Raw genomic sequence first — 26,539 nt, forward strand, 5'->3', positions numbered from 1 at the left:
AGAGCCACATTTCCAATTGTTCTCTATTTACTACCAGCCTCATGTTGCTCACCTGAGCACTAAACCATAAGTTACAGTTGGATTTTTTTTAACCAAATGGTGGAGTTTTATGTCCCTACTGCATTTATCTAGCTAGCTAGGACCTTTCACTTCATTTTATAAAGGTTTACAGCTTTGATTAAATCACTCCATATACTGCGTATGCATTCTAGTTGTAAAGCTCTAACTTTAAACATCAATTATCAATTTAAATTGATTATTATCCCTTTCTTCTCTACAAAGTAATTAAAGCAAACTTTGAACACACCAAGTACAGAGACTTTTGGCTCCTTCTATAGACAATTCTCTGAGTTAATACATTTCCTGATTTATTATGTTCTTAGGACTTGACTTTTAGTCTTTTCTGCTCTTCTTATAAACAGTGATGTTTTTAAGAGTTGGAGAATATTCAACAAATAAATGTGGATTATGGTATTTAAAATTCAGAGTTAAAAATTTCTTCACCAAATACTCTAGGTAGAAGTGATAGGAATCTGATGTGTAAAAGATATAAGTAATTGGAAGCAGAGTCTGCAGAGCTTGGGGGCACTTGGGTGGTGGAGACTCCTGGTTTCGGCTGGGGTCCTGATTTCAGGGGGTGAAATCCAGCCCCGTGGGCTATGCACTCAGGGTAGAGTCTGCTTAGGACTCTCTCCTGCTCCCTCTGCTCCTCCCCCACTGCACGTTCTCTCTCTCTCTAAACTAAATAAATGAGATCTTTAGGAAAAAAAAAAAAGAATCTGCAGAACTTGGGCTAATTCAAAGTGATGCAGGGATAAAAAGCAGAATCAAGGCTGACTCCTAATAAGTCTTTGAGGTGTGATGGAGTATGTGGAGTACACAGCTACTGGAGGCTGGGCCTTAGGAAGGGGGAGAACAGCAAACTCTATTTTAGATGTGCGGTGAGTCAGAGCCCTGTGGGACATCCAGATACAGATATATAATGCAGATAGACATACTAATCTGGAAACCTTGAAGTCCTGTAAAGGAGGGAAAAGATCTGGAATTCAATAATGAACAGGAATGATGTGAAGCCATAGGAAATGATTAACTTGCTCAAGAAGAATATGCAGATGAGAAAGGGGAACATGCAGAAAAAGAACATTGGGGGACATTACAGGACTTGTTTAAACTGTGACATTAACTACCCCACTGGGTAAACGATATTAAAAAAATTTTGGAAAGCTTGCCAACAACTCCATACCAGTCCACAAAAGAAGCCACGTTCCAAAAGGTTTCATAGGGAAGTTTCCACAAGCATTAAGCTTTTCCAAAGCTCACAGTGGTAGATTTCAATTGGGGGTGATTTTTTTGTGTGACAAGGGACATTTGTCAATGTCTGGAGATATTTTTGATTGTCACACTGGGCAAGGTGGTGAGGGAATGTTCTATTGGTCTCTAAAAGGCATGAGCCAGGAATGTTGCTAAAAAATCCTACATGCACAGGACAGCCCTCACCACAAAAAGATTATTGGCCCAACATATCAAGAGTTGAGAAACTTTGACATAAAGGAAAAATTTTAAGAAGAAAGTAGCTTATTCTTAATTTACATTCGAAAGTAAATGAAATTCCACTTGAAAACACCCAAAGAGAGCTATGATAGAATTATGGGTACAGCTTACTTACAATCGTTGATCTACATACGTCAATAAAATGTGAGCAAGTCCTGTGTTCTTATTAAAATAATACGCCATGACTGAGAAGGCTTTATTTCAAGTGTACATGGATGATTCAACCAAAGCAAGCCTGATAATGAATTCTAATTTCAAAAATAATGGAGAAAAACTTTATCTCAACATATGCCAAAAAGTGTTTCATAAAATGCAATATCCAACCCTAATTAAAAAATAATAATGCCAGCCTAATGATTAAAAGAATATTTCTTAACATGGTAAATATAGATATAATAAAAAATTATATTGGACAGTGAACTACTAGAAGCATTTCTGTTAGAATCAGGAACAGGAAAAGTGTGACAATCGCTACTGATTAGGTTATATTCTAGAACATAAGAAAATAACTAAAATAAGTGAAAGAGGAAAAAAATCATTACATAAAATAGTTTTGAATGCTTAGAAAGTTCAAGAAAAAAGGTAGAAAAATATTCAAATTTTGAAAGAATATTAGAGAACTATATTAAAGGAACATTTTAAAAATCATTGGTTCATTTTACACTGGGACTTAGTTAAGCTAATCATCACAAGTTAAAATTGTCATTCTATTCACTTGATAATAATGATAGTTTAAAATGGAGGCCATATTTTGGTTTTGGCTACTCACTATCTCTCCCTCCTATTTTATATAGTGACCTCCCAGCTTTATGGCAGGGACCTGGAGATGTCCATTACATGCTGCCATCTAGGTCCCAGAGCCACTCTGGCCATCTGTTCTTTCTGAACCCATTATTTTCCTTTGTTTATAGAGATACCCTATAAAGGTTTATGATTTGATACTGTTTGTTAGAGGAGTTTTATTGCTTTCAACCAAAGAACTAAAAACTGATATGTGGGGGACCAAAAGAAAGAAAAATTTAATCACAAAAGCAAAAGAATATGTGGCCATTAGGCATATGTTGTTCCTGGGAGGGGAGACCTAATCAATAAAGATGTAAGTTTTCTCCCAAATTAATGATTATAGCCCTATGCAATCACAATTCCACTTTTGGAGGTGTGACCCTTAATCAATTAATACTGCATTTAATTCAAAAAGCAAATGCACAAAAATAGGGCAATTTTTACAAGTATAATGCTGTGGCTCTTCCCTTCAGATAAAAAATAATGATAATAAAGAACAAATAGGTCCTATTTATTTTAGGAAGGAACAAGAATAAACACATAAAGAGACATTAAAGAAATTCTCACAATAACCTCACCTCATAAAATTCTAATTGAAAAGCAGTAAAAAATTATATAGTGATATGGTCTCCCCCTATGTAGCACACACATGCACACAGATTCCAGTTTCATTAACATTTTTAGACTTGAAGTATAAAATTTAAGAAACATTGAAAACACAATTTTCATCCCCTAGTTGTATGATAGGTTTAGGTTTGGGGAAAAAAAAACAAACCCAAACATCATAAAGGACTGAAATGTATTCAGTTAAGTGAAAATATAAAAATAAAAATCAGTACATAACAAAATTCACCATTAACAAAATTTAAATATATTTGGCAAGTGAAAAGACATTTTACCTTATTAGTAATCCAAGACTGCAATTGTAAGCGAACAATCAAATTAAGATTAAGTGAACAAACCTAGTGAGAGGAGGACTCTGAACACATTCATTGATGTGAATAAGACATCAGTACATTTCTGAAGGGCAATTTGGTAAAAAGAGATTTTAAGTTCTAAGTGCATAACAATTTCTACTCAGCAAATTTACTTCTAGAATTTATTAAAATAAAATAATGTGACAAAAAACCATATATGCTTGGTTCTTTGAACATGATAATAATAGTTTGGAAACAACCTGAATAACCAATGGCGGTGGGTTATTTTTGAAAAAAAAAAAAAAGAAAATATAGCATACACACAGAAAAATACTATTCAGTGGTTAAAATGTCTCAATTATAACTAATGGTAATGAAAAGATATCCACAAGATATCAAGTAAAATAGAGAAGATTGCTATATTCAATATATAAACTCTATGCAGTGTAATGACAAATGATTAGACCAAAGTTTGGAAGAATATACAACAAATACTTAGAGTGATTACTGAGGCATAGGAAATTAGACTTTTTAATTTTTTTCACTTCATACATTTTTGTGCCGCTTGTATTTTCACACTGATCAAATATTATTTTGTAATTGTAACATTAATATGAGTTCTATTTTGAAAGAAAAGTTGGGTCAGAAAAAAATAAATCATACATTTGGACTCAATGATCACACTTATTATAGTTGATCCAAAGAAAATGATTCAAAAGAAGAAAAATCTATAGAGCTATTTTATTGGATCAAAATTTGTAATTGTTCATTATTAAAGCCAACAATGTTTCCAACAATAACAATATTCCATTTGATGTAATACTGTAAAGCTATTAAATATATTTATGAAGTTATGTAAGAACTTGACACAATCGGGGCCCTGCGTGGCTCAGTGGGTGAGGCGTCTGCCTTCGGCTCAGATCCTGACCCTGGAGTCCTGGGATCGAGCCCTGCACCCGGCTCCCTGCTTAGTGGGGAGCCTACTTCTCCCTCCCCACCCCACCCCCAGCTTGTGCTCTCTCTCTCTCAAATAAATAAAATTTTTAGAAATGAACTGACATGTTTGACAAAAAGGAGTGACAAGGCAGGACATAAATTGTACGTGTATAAACATTACACTGAGTCCATATAAATGATAGATTTAAACAGGCATTATTAAGGTTGATAAGAATCTTGTTAGTGTATATATTTATTTCACTTTTTCACACCTTCATAAGTTCTACTTTTTCCACTTTTACTAACTTCTAGGCAACATGAAGGCAACTATCATGCCTGTTTATAGGTTTCAAGTAAAATTATTACCCTACTTCCACATTTACACCTAAATGGTACTAATCTCAGAAAAAAAATATCACCCAGACAGGGAACTATATTTATAAAGAAGAGAGAGGGGCACAGTAGGGGGGCAGTAGTGGCAGCACCAGTTAGCACCTGAGCAGGTCGTTGCTAGGTGCTGGGCACTACTGTAAGCATGTTACGTGCATTAACTTCTTTAATCCTCATCCTGGGATGTAGGCACTATTGGTAAACTATTTTACATATGACAAAAGAGGACTTATAAAAAGTGAAGGACTTGGTAAACAGTCCTTAACTGCATATGAACCCAGGTAGTCTGGAACATTCTGGTTCCAGAGTGGGCCATTTTTAACTACCTGTCTTACCTACTATGGCTATCACATAACATTCCTTTTCTTTAAGTCCAAAGTATGACTTAAAATTAAGAAATAAAATTGCATATATTTAACTTATGCAGAATCTAGACTACTTGGGGAGTTTATCAGTTTTCATTGTGTTTTGTTTTGTTTTGTTTTGTTTTGTCTTGTTTTGTTTTGAGACAGACCAATAGATAAGTAGATAAGACTGGCAATTGCAAAATACAGTTGGTCGAATTTTTCCTGAATCATCTTAATGGATCGCTGGCATTGGAACAGGAATTTCCATTATATAGAGAGAAGCAGCCACTGATTCTCCTTAAAGCCAATCGAGTGAAAGATTTTGGTCAGAAGTGTTGTAAAGTCTTTTGCAACGCAGCGCTACAAGTATTTTCAGGGAGACAAATGATTATTTTTAGCAGGTAGATTTTCTACCTGGTACAAATGTGTTCCTCGCTTGTACTTCCTGTGCTTTGGTAAACTGTAAACTTTACAGATTAAGCTTTACACCTACCGCCAATGCAGTGCAAAGCCAGCTATTAAGCTGTTTAAACTGTAAGGATGATTTACTTGTACATCTTGGAGATAGTGCTTTACAAATATAACCGTACGTTCATAGGCACTTTCCCCCCCTCATTTCCAAATGGTTTAAGGCTATTGTATGGCTATAGTGGGATGGTCCTATCTAGTCTGATGGTATTTTATTGTTTTAGTGTACTCAACAATAAGAAACAGAATTATCTTTTCAACAGATCTAACAATGGTACTGCGAGACATCAGCAATCTACAAAAGCACAACAGTTGTATTTTATACCTCTCCCAGGTCGCTATTGGTGACATGGACAATAGCACTCTACTGCTTTGTAATATATGATAATTTTTGTTTTTTCTCATTTTGAAGTACCTGATCTTCTATAGAGAGTGGATCTTACTCCTCAGAAAGACTGTGAGTTTGAAACAAGATAATATACATAAAAGCACTATGGAAAATAAAAATAGAGCAAACACTCTTCTCCATCGTTCTAAAGTTTAATTCTTATGTCTTTTTTTACTGTATTACATCTCATTCTCCCTTTCCTTCAGCCTAAATATCAAACTTCCCTCCTTTCATCCTACATGGGGTAGATTCCCCGCTAGTCATCAATCACTGAAGACATTCAAGTCCACTTGGGGTATGGTTAGGGAACTTATCTCGCATTCCAAAATTTTCATTAACTTCTGTTTAAACAACGGGAGTAGATGAGCCATCAAGTCACCATATTGTTATTAAAAAATCAAACATATCTAATTAAAGCATCTGGGATTTGATACCTCCTTCTTTGGCCTTGAAATTCCTATCCCCATCACCTCAAATATATCACAGGGAGATTCACAGCAGGAAGCATCAGGTAATACAAAACATGTGCACGTTGATAGCAGACAGAACTGGGTCCCCACCCCTGTCTTGGTATTTCATGGGTGTGGGTTTACCATTGACCTACGTAATCTCTCTAGACATCAGTTTCTGTATCTGTCAAGTGAGCCCACTAATAAGGCCTCTTAAGTTGTTAGGACACTTCATATACATCCCATGCTGCTTAGTGAACTCTCTATGTGTATTTTTTTTTCTTTCTTTGACACTTAAATCAAGTCCTCTCTGGATAGCTATTTTTAAGAGGCCTAAATGGTCTTAAATACCCATATGAGAGGAGGAATCCACTCTCTGCCTCTCCGCTGAACAGGCGTGACCAAATGTTCTAAAGCGTCCCAACCCGATGTGGTATTTGAGAATTAGATGTATCCTACAGACTAATTTGGATTCTCGATGTTTAGTTTTCTCTTTCATTCTGCCTGCAACCAAGTTGATAACTGAAAAGAGATAGAAGACATGTTTACAGTTCAGTTTATCCTCTCGTGTTCTTCATTAACTTTCTGTGGGTGTTGTTCTTCTCAAAGGCCAAGGTTCATGGTTCTGTTTTTTAATTGCAATTCCCTCTTTCCTACTTCTTCCAGGAGCATCGGCTTTATCATTGCTTGTGAGATTTACAGCGCTTCCTTCATCGTCAGCTTGCTAATAGGCAGTTGTTGAACTCCCTGGAGTCTAAACTAGGAAATATGAGCAGTATGTAATTGCTACAGCTGGAATCGCATTCCACTTCAGAAGCTTCTTAACAGCATTCTCAGATGTGTGAATATCCATTAGTGACCCAAGGGGATTACTCCCTGGCACCAAGTTTACCTTTACGAGAGGCCTGGATGATGAGACTTTCCCCTCCCGGAAGCAGAAGGTGAGGAGAGGCAAGGGCTAGAGGCTGGTGAATCCAAAAAGAAAATGTGTGGGCAAAGACAGTGCCTTTAGAAGAGAGGAGTTCAAAAGGAAAACTGTAAAATTTAGCCTCGGGGGTATGTAAGTTGACTATTTATATTGAGTAAATAGCTAACATATTTATCAAAACATCCGAGGGCAGTAAGGCTAAGTAACAGGACTTGATCTTCCTGTGTCTGTTTATGTGGATGGTAATTGACAGTAAGCAACACTGAACTTTCACTTCCTGTTCACTGTATCTAGGACGGACAATACTGGGAGGATGACTCAGTTGCTCCAGCAGCAACTGCCCTTTGAGGAAAAAGCTTCCTGATTTCACCATGTCTCTTTTTAAATATTTCTACTCTTCCTGCCCACCCCCAACAGCTCTTCAGCTTCTCTTTTTATAACAGCATCTCTCACCACTGTGCCCCTACATGTTATAGCAATCCGAAAGGCTCCCTTTCACAGTTTTCAGATGAAGGGAGAAATATTTTTGCACAGATGTGCCTATTTTACAGACGAGGTTCACGGGTTTTCTTGCATAAATGATGTCTGCATTATTACATTTGCGCAATCGGGGTGAAAGTCTACCACGTGCTCAAGAAGTATGCAGAGTGGGAGGAGAAGCAAAGAGAAAACTCTAGGGACAAATTTATGATTTTTAAGGTTTTTGTTTTTTTTTCAAATTTATGATTTAAACCCATAGTATCAACTAAGCAAGGAAAGAGTTCAATTCAGAATCTGGACAGTATCTGGCCACATTGGATAGTTTTCACAATGCCTCATAGAGACTTTTGCTTCTAGTGGTAAATACTATGTAATAGGAGTATAACAAATATAAGATATACTAAGATGTGATTTAAAATGATACATTTTGCATGAATAAATGAATGAATAAATATAAGGATCATTTAATTAGAATTAGAAATTTCCTAGGCCAAGAGTAATGGCTTGAATGGTTCATGAACAGATGGGTATTCAGATTTCATCCATTACAGCATGTTTCACAACCCTGGCTGCACATTAGAATCACCCAGGGAGCTTTAAAAAAAAAATGTTGCCTGAGCCCCACCTCCAGAAATGCTGATTTAATTGGTCTGTGGTGGGCCTAGGCATGGGTATTTATTAAAATCTCCCCAGGTGATTCTAATATGCAGCCAGGGTTAAGAATCACTACATTACGACCTTGCAGGTAGGTTCTTAGAATGACTTGCAGGTTAGAGGAATAAACATCTCTTGCTGCTCTATTAGGAAAAGGGAACTATGAAAGAGAGAAGGAGAGAGAAACAGGGAAGAGTATGGGAGAGGAAGGGATGTGGGGAGGGAGGGGGAGAGAGAGAGAAGAAAGAGAGAGGGAGGGAAGGAAAGATAGATTGTTATAAAATATACTGTAACATTTATTCAACAATTGATAGATGATGATAGATGATAGATGATAGAGATCTCTTACTGAGTATCCCATAGTCTGTTAAGTTTTCATCCTATAATAGTGACTATAAACAGACTATTGTGGAGCTTATAATATACAGGAAATAAATAGACATTAATCAGATAAAGCAGAAATGCCTATGAAATTATAACTGGCAAAAGCCATGAAACAAAAAATACAGAGTGTTATAGGAAAAGGATTCTTCTGTATTCTTTAGGAGGCATGAGTTTCCTGATGAAGTGATTTTGAACTGAGATCTTAAATACAAGCAAAGATGAGGAAGTGAAGTGATATAAGACAGAGGGAACTGCATGTGCAAAGGTCCTGAGCCAATAAGGCTTTCATATAAAGATCAAGGAAGTATTTGATATGTGCCTAGAAAAATAGGCAAGACTCATTTCATGTTTGTTGGCCACATAATGTTGGTTCGTGCAACACATTAAGGCTTTTAAAAAAAAAAAAAGATTTTACTTATTTATTTGAGACAGAGAAAGACAGCATGAGGGGTAGGGAGTGACAAAGGGAGAGGTCGAAACAAACTCCTAGCTGAGCAAGCATCCCAATGCAGGGTTCAATTCCAGGACCCTGAGACCATGACCTGAGCCAAAGTCCCAACACAACCCAATGAGCCACCCAGATGTCCCCGCATTAAGGATTTTGAATATTACTCTAAAAGGAGAGGAAATCAATGAGGCATTTAAAAAAAAAAAGCAAAGTATTATCAGACTTGCATTTGTAATAACCATCTCATCACTAGGAGGAGAGTGTATTGGAAGAAGATAAGAGGAGATAAGGGAAACTAGCAAATTAGCCTGGGTAAGATAAGATAGATGTTTGGCTTAGGGAAATAGCAGCTCAAGTGAAGAGAAGTAGAGGATTTCAAAGGGCATTTAAAATAAGGAATGTAGTGGTAAGGTAAAAATATGATGGCAGAGGACCATCTTTGGGGAGAAGACCATGAAAGTTTTTTGTACCTATCAAATGAGAGTAACTTTCATATTATCTAAGTGAAAATATGAAGCTAGCTTTAGGTTTTGTGGGCCTGAGGCACAAAGAAAAGTTTTTAATAGGAAATACAAACTTGGGAGTCAGTCATTTGCAAAGAAAGTGGGTTAATGAATACCATCAGATGAAATTCTTTTGGAGAAAGTATAGAGTTTGAAGAGAAGAGAGCCTAGGGCTTGATCTTTAAAAACATCTGGAATTGTGACCAGAAGAAAACTAGAAGAGCATGTCTTACATTTATTTCAAATTTTTCCCCTTTCATTTTCCTGCATTTATGCATCATAATATAGACATTTCCATGAAGTTAGGATTCATTTAAACCAAAACCTAGTCATTAATGTCTTTGTTCCCAATCAAAACACTTCTCAAAGTCCTAGATTCATTCTAGTTTTATAATAAAGACACACTGAGAAAGGACAATCTGTTGCTCAGAGAAAAACAGATGATTTCAAAGGGACTGAGAGCTTTAAAATTATTAAAACAAATTTTATGAAAATCAATATGGATATAATCAACAGGGTTCTGGTAGTTAGCAACTGATTCTCAAAAATGGGAAAAAAATCTGATTTAGAACAATTGTCCATTTTTATGGTGTAAATATTCCTACCATGGCTTATTTCCAGCTGTAATGTCACTGAAATCAGAGTTTAGAAGAAATTCGCCAAAGTGGTTCTTACAAACCAGCTAGAGCCAGTTTAAGATGAAAAAATGAAATCTCAAGACACCACCCAACTTCCATAATCCCTTAGTCCTTGCAAATGAAACATCTGAAAAAGAACCCAGATCATCTCATGAGTCCCGTGTTTTTCCTATCCCATTATTTGTAATAGTTTGAGAGACCGGTGGTTCTCAAAGTATGATCCTGGGCCTGGCATCCTCAGCAGCATCTGTGCAATTCTTAGACATGCAAATTCACAGCCCTTCTCAGCCCTACTGAACTGAAAGATCTAGGACCAGGCAATGTGTGTTTTAGCAAACCTTGCAGGGGATTCTGATTGCATGCTAAAGTTTGAGAGAATCAGGCCTAGACAATAATATATTGATTTTTTAGATATTTGGTGCTTTCCAAAGAATTATTATTCTCTCAGCCACGTTTCCCATAGCCCTAATTCTAATGACAGTACAAAACTGTTCTTTAGGGAAAATCAGTCTGGCAACTTTCTTAAATTCAACAAAGGGAAATTGAAAATTTAGAAAAAAATTAAGATCTTGATTTGCTGTGCTGTGAACAAGGAATGATCCCAAAGTAGAATCTGTAGCAACATCTTACTGAACGTGAAGCCTAACAGTGAGAAATCTTAAGTCCTCCAAGGTTTCCAGCATGGTGAGCTGGAGGGACAAGAATTTTACATATTCAGTATGTGTTTAATTTTAGAAAAAGAATGTTACATGTTTTGGGTACAATTGTACTCCCTATATTCTTCTACCCTGAAATAAACTAAATTATATGGATCTGAGTAAGATAGAGCACAGATACTAGAACTAGAACTGAACCAGTTCTGTTACTTAAACTCTGACCTCAGGGAATTTATTTCATATAGGTCTCAATCTGAAAAATATGAGGTAATAATACCTACCACAAAGAAGACTAAAATTTTTCCAAATAAAGAAATCAGCAGAGGACTTGAGCCAATTGCAGCGTAAGCACTTAAAACCTACATAAGAACACTTTAATAGGTAAGAATTTAAATATTTGAAAGCCACTCTGATAAAGGAATTCTTAGTGATTTTTAGTTGCCGTAATTACATCGTGGTTATGTTTTTGTTTAGAGTATTTGTCTCTTTAGAGATTTACTGAATTATGTGTAGATGAAATAATATAATATCTCAGATTTGCATGAAAATAATCCAGTGAGAAGCAACAGATGAAACAAAATCAGACACATTGCTGAAATTAGAATATGTACACAGAGGTTTTATTTTACTACCCCATTCACTTTTGCATACATTTTTAAAATGTGTAATAAAGATAACTAATAAGAATAAACAAACTACACTTTCTTGTGCTTTAATTCTTTTTTGCTAGACTTTGAAAAGCTTGACCCTCAAGTAGGCGGCTACCTCGACTGTATGCCCATGGCTTCAGGGGCTGCCAAAATGTGGAAAGTTCACTGAATGGGGAGTGAAATGCTCTCTCCTAGTGGCAAAGTGGAGCATCCCTCCCACCCAAACAAACATACAGATAAAGGGTATTTTCATGCAAAAAGAGTATATATATATATACAAATAAAGTATTTTTTCAGTAAACATGAGTAAGAACAATAAAATACTTTTTTGTGACTCAAAGATCTAGTCAATTTAGACAATCGTACCGTTGGGTGAGGCATATTTATATATTGAGTAGACAGAAAGGAATAAGGCAATTTCAGTATAAGCTGGTGACACCAGAGTAATGAAAATATGGCAAGTGGTGGCTAAATGACAAATTTACCACACCTATTAAAACAGGGAATACTTTGGGGATCCCTGGGTGGCTCAGTGGTTTAGCGCCTGCCTTCGGCCCAGGGTGTGATCCTGGAGACCCGGGATCGAGTCCTGTATCGGGCTCCCTGTGATGAGCCTGCTTCTCCTTCTGCCTGTCTCTGCCTCTCTCTCTCTCTCTCTCTCTGTCTCTCATAAATGAATAAATGAAATTTAAAAAAAAGAAACAGGGAATACTTTTTGAAACTTTTGCAAATCTACCTTTGTGGAAAAGCTTTTTAAGTAACAGATATGCTGTATGAGAATCAAAAGGAAAATGCATTTAACCTAACCAACTCTTACATAATTGATGGATGATAGGTTTCAAATCATCCCTAAATAATGACCTCAAGATAATATACATATAATATGTATATATTAATATATGTATTTTTCTAATATATATATTTCTTCCATTTAGAACTGATTTTGGTAATCTCTCTTATTAAGTTTCCTCTATATTTATCAGGACAAGATTGTTCTTGATCTTTTAATGTAATCCACTGTTAAGTCATTGTTCTGGCAAAGAAGAATGTTTGACTTCCAAGGAATTTTGATAATAAGGAGGTATTGTACTTCAAAGTCACTTTGGTAACTGATATATTTTAATTAATTAGAACTACTCTTATAGGGACACCTGGGTGGCTCAGTGGTTGAGCATCTGCCTTTGGCTCAGGTCTTGATTCCTGGGTCCTGGGACAGGGTCCTGCATCAGGCTCACTGCAGGGAGCCTGCTGTGCCTCTCATGAGTAAATAACTAAAATCTTAAAAAAAAAAAAAAAAAAAGACAAAAACTACTCTTACAAATGCCCTAAATGAAACTAAAATTTTAAAATTTTCAGTTTTCTCTTTCATAAATATATGACTTTCTAACAGCCAGATACTGGTAATTAAATATAGATCCAATGTAAAGATAAGAAGCCATAGAAAATAGTATGTTTCATAAAATAGCTTAGTGCATTGTGTATTTCAGAAAACCTGGCACATGTTAAGCTTGCTCAAAACAAAGCAAACAAAACTTTCTTTATTGCACTTGAGGTTTTTTATTATTGTTGTTGTTGTTATAGTCATTAGTGGTTAAGAGAAGCAGCAGACAAATTTCTAATTCATGAAAGCTGAAATTTAAAAAAAACCATCCATTTAACCTCAAAAGAACTTGTTCTGACATTCTTATCTAATAAGCAGACTATTGAAAAGGAAAAGATGAAGTTGGATAATATTATTTTTATCTTTATTTTTATTTTTTTAATAATTTTGTCTGACAGCAGAGTGCTTTTGCTTTTTCTTCCAAGCCTTTCTTTTTTCTTTCCTTTTTTTTTAAGATTTTATTTATTTACTCATGACAAAGGGAGAGAGCAAGAAAGATAGGCAGAGGGAGAAGCAGACTCCATGCAGGGAGCCCGACCAGGATCACACCCGGGGCTGAAGGCAGAGCTAAACCGCTGAGCCACCGGGGCTGCCCTATTTTTACCTTTAAATTGAATTTATTGATCCTCATGGGAAGAATTCATAGCATTTTTCTACTTAAGTGATTTTTTTTTTTGCATACAGTCTGATTTAAATGTAAAGAATATGTTGAGAAACCACAGAGGATTATCTTTTCTTTTTAATGTTACATTCTTAGTTTATGACAGTAAAACATCCATGGATATTTCCCTTCAATTTTAGGTTAATGTTAATGATTTGTGGTGTACAGGAAAAAAAGTGCTTTGAGCTTTACAGTTTTGGGGTACATTTTATTTTTTCAAACATGCAAAGTTCCTCCTCACTCACATGGAATTATTATAGGATGTTACTCACCATTAGTGATAGCCCTTGACTTTTGTCATGCTGTCAAGTAGTAAGCTAAAAAAACAAGTAGCCTTAGATAGTGATACTCTTCTCAGCTGAATTTAGACGGTATTAGTGTTAAGTTACCTTGCATTCATCACGATGACATGAGTACACATGGTGTAGTAGAGGAGCAGACACCTGACCCAAACTTCTGAACTCAGTCATCATCCTTTGCAGGCACTTCTTGATCTGCACTCTGAATAACAGAACAATTCTTTCAGTTTGCCTGACAGGCTAATCAAAGCTAAGCATACTATAAATCCATCAGATGGTTCAAACTATACACCAATCGTCTTGTATTTCCTTTTTTATATAGTATTTCCTTTTGCATTTCAGTAGGCAGCGTGTTAGGTTTTGTTTTTGTTTTTTGTTTTTTTTCATTTTTTTCTTTGTGCACAAATCTCCTGATATGTATTCTCTTTTGGAGTAGCCCCTGAAATCAAAGCAGACGCTTCTAATAGAAGGTGTAATTGGCAAAGAAATAAGCGTGTCTCGTTTTTGTCATATGCATACTTTAGAGGAAATGGAATCCAAATGTCTTAATTCTATTAGACATAAACTATCAAAATTTTGGAGAACTAGCCCAAGAAATGTTTGCTTCGCACTTGAAAGAAGACTTGTATTAGCACATGTACATCAACCTAAAAGTCATACCCTCTATTTATGAACTCTAAGAAGGATTCAACAAACAGATTACATGTTCTTACCCATATTCCTTTGTTTCCCTCAAATCTCTCTCTCTCTCTCTCTCTCAAACACATACACACACACACTGCAAACTTTCTCAGTATGTTGGTCCTTCTATACATTTTATGGCACAAGGATATTTAGGTATTTGTAGGTCTTGAAGAAAACTTTATCACTGATACAAGACAAAATGTTATTATTCATTTTTTTATAATAGGTAAAGTATATGTTTTAAATTTTATGCTGCTCTCGATACAGGAAGAAAATATGTAATCTGCTCTTCATTTTTTTTTACTGAGATTTAGGAATAATATTGTAAGGATATTGAACAAAGAAATTGAACAGGAGTCCCATGAGGATAGCAGGAGCCCCTGATTACTAGATTACATGAGCAGATAGAAGTTTTGTTTATTTGTCATTTTATTATTTTTTTATTGAACTATAGTTGAGACAGAAATATTAAGGTGTGAAGTGAGATAACCAACTGTCATTCACAGTAGTTAAAGGGTTATTGCGCAGTATGCAAAATGGTTCACTTATTGCACAGTAGTTAAAGGGTTATTGCACAGTATGCAAAATGGTTCACTTATTTAGTTTTGACTCCTAACTTATTGTGTGACAGGGGAATATATTCAATAGATACTAATAATATGGAATTACTTATGGTTTCATCACGGATCAGAGGTTTTGAGTTTTTTTTCGGGGTTTTTTGTTGTTGTTGTTTACTTTTTAAATTCTAAATTCTTTCTCACTATCCTTGCAAGGTATGGGTAATTTTTCAATCTGATATCTAAAGGTAATAGATATATCAAACAGTGTTTTTTTCATTAACTTCAGAATCCCTCTCCAGTCAGTAAGATGGGTATTTGGTAAGCCCCTTCTCCAGAGGGTAAGTTTTCTAGTCCAATCACTATTGGGAAATGATTCTCTAGTATGATGAGATTTTTTTATTAGCGGTCAAAAGATCAAGAATAACCATGAATCAAATTGAAAATAAAGAACCATTTCTTTGCTTTAAACATTTAAAGCTGTACAAGGAGGAAAATTTTCCATTTGTCACTTAAGTAAGTATTCTTAATAACAGAGCAGTATCAGAGGTCATGTGATTCTACATAATATCATCATCATTTCTATGTTGTGAATTGTAGATTAGTATTATAGTAGGTTAAATGCTGGCACCTAAAAATATATGGCTGCATCCTAACCCTAGAACCAGAGAACATGAACTTATTTGGTGAAAAGAAAAAAAAAAAAAAAAGCCTTTGCAGATATAACTATATTAAGGATCTCTAAATGAGTTGATTGTGGATTATCAAGATGGGTCCTAAATCCAGTGACAAGTGCCCTTCTAATAGAACTAAATAAAGAAAAAATAATGGGGAGGAGAGGAGAAGCCAAGTAAAGACAGAGTCAGAAATTGGAAATGTACAGTCACAAGCCAAGGAATGCCAGAAGTATCCAGAAGCTGGAAGAGGCGTGCAGGATTGTCCCCTAGAGCCTGTGAAGGAAACTTGGCTCTGCTAACACCTTAATTTCAGACTTCTGGTCTCCAAAACTGTGAGAAAATAAATTCTGTTGTTGTAAGCCACCCACTTTCTGGTAATTTATTATGGCAGCCCTAGAAAAATGAATTCAGTGTCCAACTGAATAAATTAAAGAAAATATAAACTTCAGTTATAATTACAGACCATTAGATAGGCAGAGGCAGGGGGCAGCCCTGGTGGCTCAGCGGTTTAGCACCACCTTTGGCCCAGGGTGTGATCTTGGAGACCCGGGATCGAGTCCCATGTTGGGCTCCCTGCATGGAGCCTGCTTTTCCCTCTGCCTCTCTCTCTGTGTCTGTCATGAATAAATTTAAAAAAAAATAAAAATATAGGCACAGGCATGAACTCCTTTTGGTCACCAACAGACACAGACAACCAGGCACATAGTTGGTGCTCAATAAATATGTGTGGTAATGTTATCTATAATTTCTTTTAATACTGCAATTCATATAAATATGAATTCATAAAATTCATATAAAGATCACAGTTCATAAAATTAGATATAAATGTAAAGGACAGAAGGTAAAGATTTCATATCCTGTGGGTTTTTGAAATTGCATTAAATATGTGTTTTCAAATTTTCAGTGTTTCTAATGTTAGTGGGGAATCAGCGGAATTAACGAGCTGAAAGAGAACCTCACAACTATCTTTTGTGAAAACACACTGTGTAACACATCTTTTTTAAAAGGGAATTTTTATATGGAAAGATTGTCAATGTACTATATAGCTTATTTTTGCCACAAAGCCATGAATTGAGCAGCACAAGACTTTTACACCGCTTTCATGTCATATGAGATTTCATACACAGGAGAAGAAAGTATAAAATGTCTTATATATGTTATGAATTTCAGTGAAAGAGCAAAGACAAACCCTCTTCCTCATTCACTTCAGAATTAGACATCAGGCATGAGATTGGTTTCAGCTTTGTGCTCCTTCTGAGGCTTCATGCCCCTTCCTCTTCCACCCCCCGACCTGTATTACCTTTTTTTTTCTTTTGCTGCTGAAAAAAATCAACAAATTTAATGGCTTAAAGCAACAGCTATTCATCATTTTGGAGTCTGAGTTCTCTGCCCCAAGGAAGAATAAAAGACTCATGGAGTTGTGCTCACTAAATATACCATTGTATTACTAAAAAGCTTCTGTGTCCCAAAATGCTTGAGCCCCAAATGCTGGTTCCTACAGGCTGATTCTAAGGTTTCTGGCCCAGCACACCCACTGTATTCTGAACTAGTTGAGTAGTGGAACCAGGATCAGATGGAAATCCAAACTTTATCTTTATTTCCAGTACAGCTAGATTAGAAAATGAAGTTTGATTACCAGAGCAAGCACAGATGTGGTCATATTACTTCTTCTCCTACGACTGAATGTCCCCACCCAGCCAGAAAGAGCAAATGAGAGCCCACCGACCTAAGCTTACCATAGGGAAGAGAAAGCAGAGAAGAAAGTACACACTATATAAAAGGCAATTTATTGATTCATACAGGGGCATAGCCTTTTCACTTATTAAGCCTCCAAAGCAGTGGGCAGGTTGTCGCAAGCCTGGGTCCCATGGCCCTGCCCATCCAGACCCTGGTGTCTGAGGGAACTGCTGCCCCATTTCAGTCTTTCCCACCTACAACCAAGTTTATTGTAATGTCGCCATCCCTCTGTGCCTCATCCATCCAGCAGGTCCTGTCCCTCTGGAGACCATAGGAAACTTCAGCTAGAACAGTGAGATTCTCAGAGAATGGCTGGAGAGGAAGCCATGTTGCTATGTGGGGAAAAAGAATAATGGCCACAAACAAAAAGGTACTTTCAAAGGTCCTCCCAGTGAAGGAAGAAGATATTGAAGAATATATTAACTTGACTTTCTTAATATTTGATTGCTTTTATTTCTTGGTAGATTATTAGCACTCTGTCAACAGTCTGTTATACATACGTTTACATGATCTATCACTCTGATAGATTAGGAGCATCTTGCAATAGGGCGTTAGTCTTACATTTCTCTTTACAGTATTCAGTGTTATTGCTGGCTCTGGAGGAACTCAAAAAACAATATATTGGGGGCCTCTGGGTGGCTTAGTTGGTTAAGCATCTGACTCTTGGCTTTGGCTCAGGTCATGATGTCAGGGTCCTGATATCGAGCCCTGTGTCTAGCTCCGCATTGATTGGGCTCCAAGCTTAGTGGGGAGTCTGCTTGAGATTCTCTCTCTCACTCTCCCTCTGCCCTTCCCCATGCTCTCTTTCTCTATTTAAGAAACTAAATAAATAAATAAATAAATAAATAAATAAATAATAAATAAATAAACAAATAAATAAATCTTTTAAAAAGATAAGGAAACACAAAGGTTCCAAAGGGAAACTTCATCCATAAATGAATAAGGGATGTAAAGGCAAATGGGAAATTCGCTACCTCATGCTTTGGAAGAAAGACTTAGGCCTTAATATAGAATCTGGCATCTAGGGAGCTGAAGTTTAATAACCAACAGCAAGTGAAAACATGGTAGTGGACCTGAATTCAGGGTAGAGTTGGAAATCAGACTTCTAAATAAAGCTGGGGCTCAGAAGGTTTGACCACTCAAAACAAACAAAAAAATTCTTAAAAAAATAGTTCTTTGTGTCCCATTGTAATGATAGGGAAATCTTGCCTATGTCAGGGCTTTGGTGGGAAGCTGTCCATGAGAAGTAAAATGCCAAGCTTTCACACAGCTCTGTACACATGGAACTCCTTGGTGGTAGTGGTGGGGGGTTATGGGGGGGAGCCTCACAAATAAAAATGATAAAACCACAGTTAGAACACATCTGTCTTAAGGAAAACCCAGTAAACGGGTCTGTTAGACCCTCAGACAATCTGTCAGAGTAAAACAACGCATAAGAAAAAAGTTTTCTCCTCATTAGTTTTGAAAGATACATATGTGTTAGAGCCCAAATAAGGATGGAATTCTGGAGTGGTTTTTGAGAATATTGCATTAGTTTCCTAAGGCTGCTATAACAAAGCACCACAGACAGGTGGCTTAAAACAACAGAAATGTATTCTTTCATAGTTCTGGAAGCTAGAAGTCCAAAATCAAGTTATCGGCAGAGCCATCCTCTCTTGAATGGTTCTGGGGAGAATCCTTGCTTGCCTCTTTTGGTTTCTGCGGCCCCTTGGACTCCCTAACATTCCTTGATCTGTGGCAACGTGACTCCAATCTTTACCTCTGTCTTCACGGGGTCTTACATCTGTGTCTCCTTGTGTCTCCCAAAGCTCCCTGTCCTTATTAAGACATTAGCCATTGGGTTTAGGGTGCACCATGATCCAAGATGACCTCAATCTAATTATATCTGCAAAGACCCTATTTCCAAGTAAGGTCACATTCCCAGACACATGGGATCAGGACTTCAACATTTCTTTTTGGGAGACACAGTTCAACTCATGACAGATATATACATGCTTTTGATCATCCAAAGACATAGACATTCTCATAATTTGCTGTCAAAGATTTGGCAACTTTCCTAGAGGAAATTATCAAGAGATGTAAATAATTATCAAGAGATAGATGTGAATAATTATCAAGAGATGTAAAATGTTTCATTTATAATAAAGGAACATTTTAAAATACATATTATCTATATGAAAGCCTTTAAATTACATATCAAATCATTTTAATACATAGCAAAATGCTAATGAAATCATTTAAAATAAAAAAATTATGAACCAAAGTTTTTGAGGTGTATTCATTTGTTAAAAGGTAATTTTTTAGGTGCCCATAGTTTATTTTCCTTTTTATGTATCTGTATATTTTTTTTAAATTTGCTCCAATGGGCATACACATGTGTTGCTTTTACAAATCAGGAAAAAAAAAATAAAACAATGTTATTTAAAAACCTAGCTATTCTTGTGGTCATTCCAGCTGCAATGACCTCTCAATCTCCAGTTATAATAGATTGTATCTGTTCATCTGCTTTTCTGTCTTTTGTTTTCCTGAATTGTAATCATGTCTTTCCTCAGGCTCTTTCAATCAATGCTGTTATTGTTTTTCATGTCCTACTGAAATAATAATGTACTGTGTGTGATTGCAGACCTGCTGAGGTAAATAGAAAATGATCCCGAAAAACAACTACTGAAAAAAAAACCAAAACCAGAATACTACAAAACTCTCTCAGCTACACGTTTAGTGAGTCACATAACACTCTAAAAGCATGCTGAAAAATTATATGATTTCATAAACGTGGCAGGGAACCATCAGTGAAAGGGTAGCAAAGGGACCATGGCAAGAAGGAAAAGAATCAAGGAAGACCATAATAATCTACAGATGGGAAACTGAGGAACTAAGTAGCTAAAATATATCTGAACTTTTTGGATTATTTCAATATAATGGAGGACTCCCAAACTTTTTGCATTATCCTCGTTTCAATAAAAGGTACAGCCTAACAAGCAGACTCTCTCTAGAATTCAGAAATGAGCATGTGCTGATAATATTTTATTGTCCAATGTGTGTTGAGGACTCTGGAGACCTATCCAGGCCATCCACTCTATTGGTTTGCAGTGTAGGAATTTATAATCTTGATGTGATCAACAATTTGACATTGGGAACCTGGGGAGTAAAAAGTTAAATTAACTTTGAAGGTAAGTTACCACAGTATTAAACTAACATAGAGCAATGAATTGAGAGCATAAATGTTAACTTGAGTATTGGGGTGAAAGAGAGCACTGAGAAAAACTGGATCATAGGGAAACCTGAAGGGAAGAGTGAGCTATGACCCAATCACTGGCTACAGTATCTCTCTTGTGAATATGCCTCTTGATGACTTCAGGGAAGGGATTTGGTTGTTAATGAACCTGACATTCAGTAGCAGTAAAATGAAACATCCTGGATTCCATTTGCTATTCAGTCTTCCTATAAAAATCTGATGGATGTTGGGATGACTGGGTGGCTCAGTGGTGCCTCAGCGTTTGGCTCAGGACGTGATCCTGGGGTCCTGGGATTGAGTCCTGCATCAGGCTCCTTGAGGGGAGCCTGCTTCTCCCTCTGCCTATGTCTCTGCCTCTTTCTCTGATAGTCTCTCATAAATAAATAAATAAAATTTAAAAATAAATAAAAATCTCATTGATGAGAAAAGTCTTCAGATGAGTATACATAATATTTTAGTGAACTGAAGTTGTGTATGGAAGTTATAGAGATATGTAATTGCACTGAGATGCTACTACTTTTTTTTCTAAAATGTATTTATTTATGATAGACAGAGAGAGAGAGAGGGGCAGAGACACAGGCAGAGGGAGAAGCAGCCTCCATGCAGGGAGCCCGACGTGGGACTCGATCCTGGGACTCCAGGATCGCACCCTCGGCCAAAGGCAGGAGCTAAACCGCTGAGCCACCCAGGGATACCCAGATGCAACTACTTCTAAATCTATCACATACCTATTCTAACATGAGACTTTTTTAACCACAGAAACTATCAGTAAAAAATTTATTTAAAACAATGTCATGCTGTTTTCTTATATGAGACTGTACACTTTACAAAAATGACTTTGCTGATGGTTGGTCAGTAAAGGGAGATTTTTGAAACAGCAGAATAGCCTAATATCCAAGTAACAATTAAAAACTAAGGATCTAAAACAAAACAAAACAAAACAAAACAAAAAAACTAAGGATCAATAAACAGGATACCTTATAGGAATTAATAGAAAAATACTTAGTCACATATTTACTAATATGGAGAAGTATCTCTGTTACATGATTTATCAAAATAAAATTTTAAAGAATTTAATTATTAAGATTATTAAGAAACGTATGGTATGGCCCTGTGTTTTTTTTTTTTTAAGATTTATTTATTTATCTTTAGAGAGAGAGAGAGAGAGAGAGAGAGTCCATGCACTGGGGTGGGAAGCAGAAGTGGGAGAAGGAGAAAGAGAATCTCGAGCAGACTCTCCACTAAGCAGGGAACTCCACAAGGGACTCAATCCCACAACCCTGAGATCATGACCTGAACTGAAGCCAAGAGTTGGATGCTCAACCAACTGAGCCACCCAGGCGCCCCAAGATGGCCCTGTTTTGATACATATAGTATGTGATGTGATATATGCCAAAGAGTTGTTACATGTGAAGGATCAAGTGTATGTGTATTTATTTACCTTTTGCTTCCTTACAATATCTAAGATATACGATAGCCATGTAATACTGACTAGTATCAAAATAAAAGGGAGGAAGCAGGATATTCAATTCTTTCAACTGTCTGAACTGCTAATTTGAATTGTCCTGTATGGTCATCAGTCTTTTAAAAATCTTAAAGAGCTAGCTTTCTAATAAGTCTTGAAACACCAGAATTGAAACAATAGGCCCGATTGTTACAAATTGTTTGGATGTATTGTGAAAACATTTGTCTTTTAATATTAGGTTGCAAAATGGTCATTATAATTACAGCACAGGACTTAAGACCTTGGACAGTTTTCAAGCATTTAAACTTGAAGTTTTAGTTATGCCTAAAATAGAGTTTCATTCCACAAATGTTTATGGAGTACCTATTATGTGCCAGGCACTACTTCAGGCACTGAGAATAGAGCCGGGAGCAAAACAGGGAAACTTGAGAAAAGTAAGCTGCTTCCATTTAGTGATTTATGGGATATGCAGATAGTTTGCATATATGAATATGCCGAATAGGTGATAATTCCTTTAGAAAAATTCAGGGAGTTTGGCTCAGGTCACGATCTCAGGTCTTAGGTCAAGCTCCACATTGTGCTTTGCACCTTCATGAAGCTCTCCCTCTAGTAAAAAAGATAGATAGTAAACAATAGTAAATAAATAACTATATGGGGAAGATGATATGTGATATGGAAAAAAATAAAGTAGAAAACCCTAAATTGGCAGTGTCAGGTGAAAGGAGTATCGTAGTTTTTATTTTTCTATTTTTTAAAAAAGATTTATTTATTGACTTGAGAGAGAGAGTACATGAGGAGGGACAGAGCAAGAGGTAGAAAAGTAGACTCCATTAAACCCCAGAGCCCAATATGGGGTCCATCTCACTACCTGAGATCATGACCTGAGCTGAAATCAAGAGGTGGATGCCCAACTGACTGAGCCACCCAGGCACCCCTTGAGTGTTGCAGCTTTTCATAGAGGGGTCAGAGTCGAGAAAGGTGCTGCTATTCCCCATTTGCCTATTCAGACCTTTCTCCACATCTCTCTGTCCTGTGTCCTGGGAAAATGATCTCTATGTACTGCCTCATCCATACTCTCTTGTTCCCTGGCTTCTGATTGAGTTAGATGATGGAAATTGCTAGCAGGAGGTCACAAGTGAGAGAGGCCTGATTATTTCTTTCTCCCAACCGCCCCCCATGGGACATGGTTTGGTAGTGGCTATGGCTCACTGCTCTAGCCACAGTGACTATTGGGCAACTTCTACATTAGGGACAAAACTCTTGTAAAGTCTCTTAATATTTCTTTCCCTTCCCTTGTCTTTCAAACCTGGAGGGTTTAAAGGCTTCACATCAGTGATTCTTCCTGGGTGTGTGACCATCCCCTTTTGCTTCTCTTTATTCTGTTCACACCTGTGTAACTAGTTCTTATATTAAGGTGGTGAAATACTCTTTCAAGTGTGCCGTTTGTTTCCTGCCTGGACAATTTCTGATATTTAGTTTTTTACAAACTTTGCTTCCCCAAAATAGACCTTCTACGCTGTTTTTGGAACTGTTACATACATATTTGAAGAATGCAAAAAAGGAATCTCCTTGTTTGAATAAATGGGACACTGCTAATTTGTGGCTTGCATTGGTATTAAGGTTACTCACATTACCACCGGCAGTGGCATGGCATGGAATGCTGCTGGAGGGTAAAGCATTGGCCAATCTAGTGCTAGTGAATCTTTAGTCAGTATGGGGATCATAAAAACTGTTGGGTGAGTTAGCTTTTTCTAAATCACATAAAAGCACGAGAAGTGAGAGACACTTGAATTACAAGCTCAAAACATGGGTGGAAAATTAACTGAATTTCAGGCAATTATAAAAGAACAGGAAAGACACAGCTGAGGCTCCAGCCAAGGACTTGGTTGCTAGAGTTACAGAATTTCAGTTCCAATTAAGCATGCAACACCTTGGGCCTCTCTGAGAGACAGGCACAGCTTTAGCATGGCTAGTACCCTACGATGGAGCATGGAGGCATGTGGGCAGACGCAGACAAGGTGGAAAGCACTGATCACTTGAATCCTTCTCAATAATCCCTGGAAAAGAAAACTGTTTCTTCCTGCCTCTGTGCCCCCAGAGAACAAGGTTCCCCTTCTAGAAAAAGTTTAAATAACTTCACCCATAACAAGGAGTTACAGATGCTCTTGGTTGCCACTCCCACCCATCACCCTACCTCTAGGCCTCTAGTGAGGCTTAGATCGCAGCACAGCAGGGTTGTACAACTGGAAAACCTGCTCAAACAAAGGATCTTGCCTACTTGCATAGCCAGTAGGTTAGACAACCTAAGTGGAAATCATTGAAACGAATGTGAGACAACAGAGGACAAAATACAAGATTGATTTTAACTGACTTTAGGGAAACCCACCTGGGATGAATTTAAGGTTAGCTCAAGGACTTGCGAGTATAGTTAACAGCGGCTCGGTTCATTAACCAAATGAAAACCGAACTCAGTGGTGAAATACGACCAATGAGGTTGAAATGACACTTCTTGGCACGCTCAAGGAAGGGGCGTTAAGGCCTTGGCAATATTGGGGGGGATCTATTTTTTGCAAGCTTCTCAGCCACCTCCTACTATCTTCCTGGCCAGAAGACACTGTATTCTCCAAAGATTTAGTGAAAGCTCTGGGATGACTGTCTTCTGTAGGCCTGAGGCAATGATGGGGGCGGGGGGTTGATTGGAAAAAAGATCCTTGAATTTAATTTTAATGATGAATTCCTCGTCTTCCATGCCAGAAGCAGGCCTAAACCATAAGATACAATGTGGCCACAGGCTATCCCATGAATCTTTCTCTACGTCTTCCCCAAATGGAGGAAGGTGGTGTACAACCCTATACCAGAGATGAAAATACACAGACTTTTGGGAAGGTTATTAGAGCTACACAGAGGCTCTTCACTGAGGCAAGTAAGTCCCTAGAAATCAAACCACCACTCACCCACAGATGAGACTGGAGGTTAATTGAAGTACAATGATAGAAGGAGTCTTGGTTTGAGTTTGTCTCATGGTGAAACCAGCAACCCATCCTGTGATTATTTACTCAGTCAAAGCATGCACAGTAAGAATACGTATAATTAATAACTGGCAAAACTCTAGTAAATAGCTGACTAATAATTAACTGTGAAGTAGGAGCTACTACGAGAGAAACATTTTATCTTTAGTAGAAGTCCCTATAAATGCTACTTTCCATCCAAAATAGAACTTTCCAGGCAAAACTGAATCTACAGGAGAATTACAGAGGTTAGCACTATCATTAGCATCTTGACAAATGCAGGTTTGCAATTTCTCTTCCATCACTGTTTAACTGGTGTCTTTCGCCACTACCAAACCAAATGAGTCTTAAATAATGACTGAATCTTCTTAAGGATGATCAGTAGCTGGAGCTAATCCCAGAGGCGCTTGATACGATTGCTGCAAATAGTCCTTGGTGTTTGATACACAGCTATTGAATAAGAAATCACCTTCTTTTCGATTCCCATCAACAAAGATAAATAGAAGTAATTGACCTGCTCCTGGAAAGGTGGAAGGATTTTGTTTCCAGGTTGTGGTACAGAGAAATAAGAAAATTAAAAAAGAGCATATTACATACATTGTAACAGTCTCAAAAAAATGTTCTTCTGATGGACCAGCCAAATGATCATAGTTCCTTTGGACGACAACAGGGGGAAGAGTTGACACAGTCCTGAGAAGAGGCAGTGTACATACACCCCTGACTTGTCCTGCTGCCATCCCACTACCCCTACTTATCTTTGTCAATGGGAATGACCTTTAAAATGGTCAATTGTATAGCATGTAAAATATGACCTTGGTAGAGCCGTAATTTAAAAGAGCATGGATTCTGGGAGCATAAAAGGGATGGGCAGTTGTGATTCTTTTTTATTTTACCTACCAGATCTGCTCCCTGCCTTTCTCTGCCACCACTCTGCTCTCAAAGGCTTAGCTCCACAGGGTGTATCTCCCAGACTCCCTGATTCTTTGGCCTGTATTCAGGTGATGTGTAGCCTCAGCAATCACAGGACGGGAAGAGAGAGAAATATCAGTATTTATTCCCTCTACTCACTCCTCCTTGAACTATAGCTTATTAGTATCTGTTTCTTTACCTAGAGCTATGAGCTCCTGTAAACAGGTGACTTTCCTCTCAATATCACAGCCCTCATTCTTTCAGGTAATTGCATCTCTCTTCATGCTTTCACTTTAGGGGTGGTCATGGCTTCCATGTTGCTAATCTGTGGGCACTTTACTCTGTTTCTAGAGCCC

General features: G+C 37.1%; 1 long non-coding RNA gene across 2 annotated transcripts in view; it reads left to right on the forward strand.

The window, feature by feature from the left end:
• The first annotated feature begins 6,910 nt into the window (after positions 1–6,910).
• The window catches only part of LOC121471835, a 166,069-nt gene continuing 146,440 nt past the window's right edge, over positions 6,911–26,539 (forward strand). For both annotated transcript variants that reach the window (XR_005982714.1, XR_005982713.1), the window contains exons 1-2: positions 6,911–7,170; positions 11,166–11,301. This is a non-coding gene — a long non-coding RNA (uncharacterized LOC121471835). The remainder of the gene's footprint in view (positions 7,171–11,165; positions 11,302–26,539) is intronic.

Source organism: Vulpes lagopus, chromosome 11 (genome assembly GCF_018345385.1).
Source record: "Vulpes lagopus strain Blue_001 chromosome 11, ASM1834538v1, whole genome shotgun sequence".
Taxonomy (NCBI): domain Eukaryota; kingdom Metazoa; phylum Chordata; class Mammalia; order Carnivora; family Canidae; genus Vulpes; species Vulpes lagopus.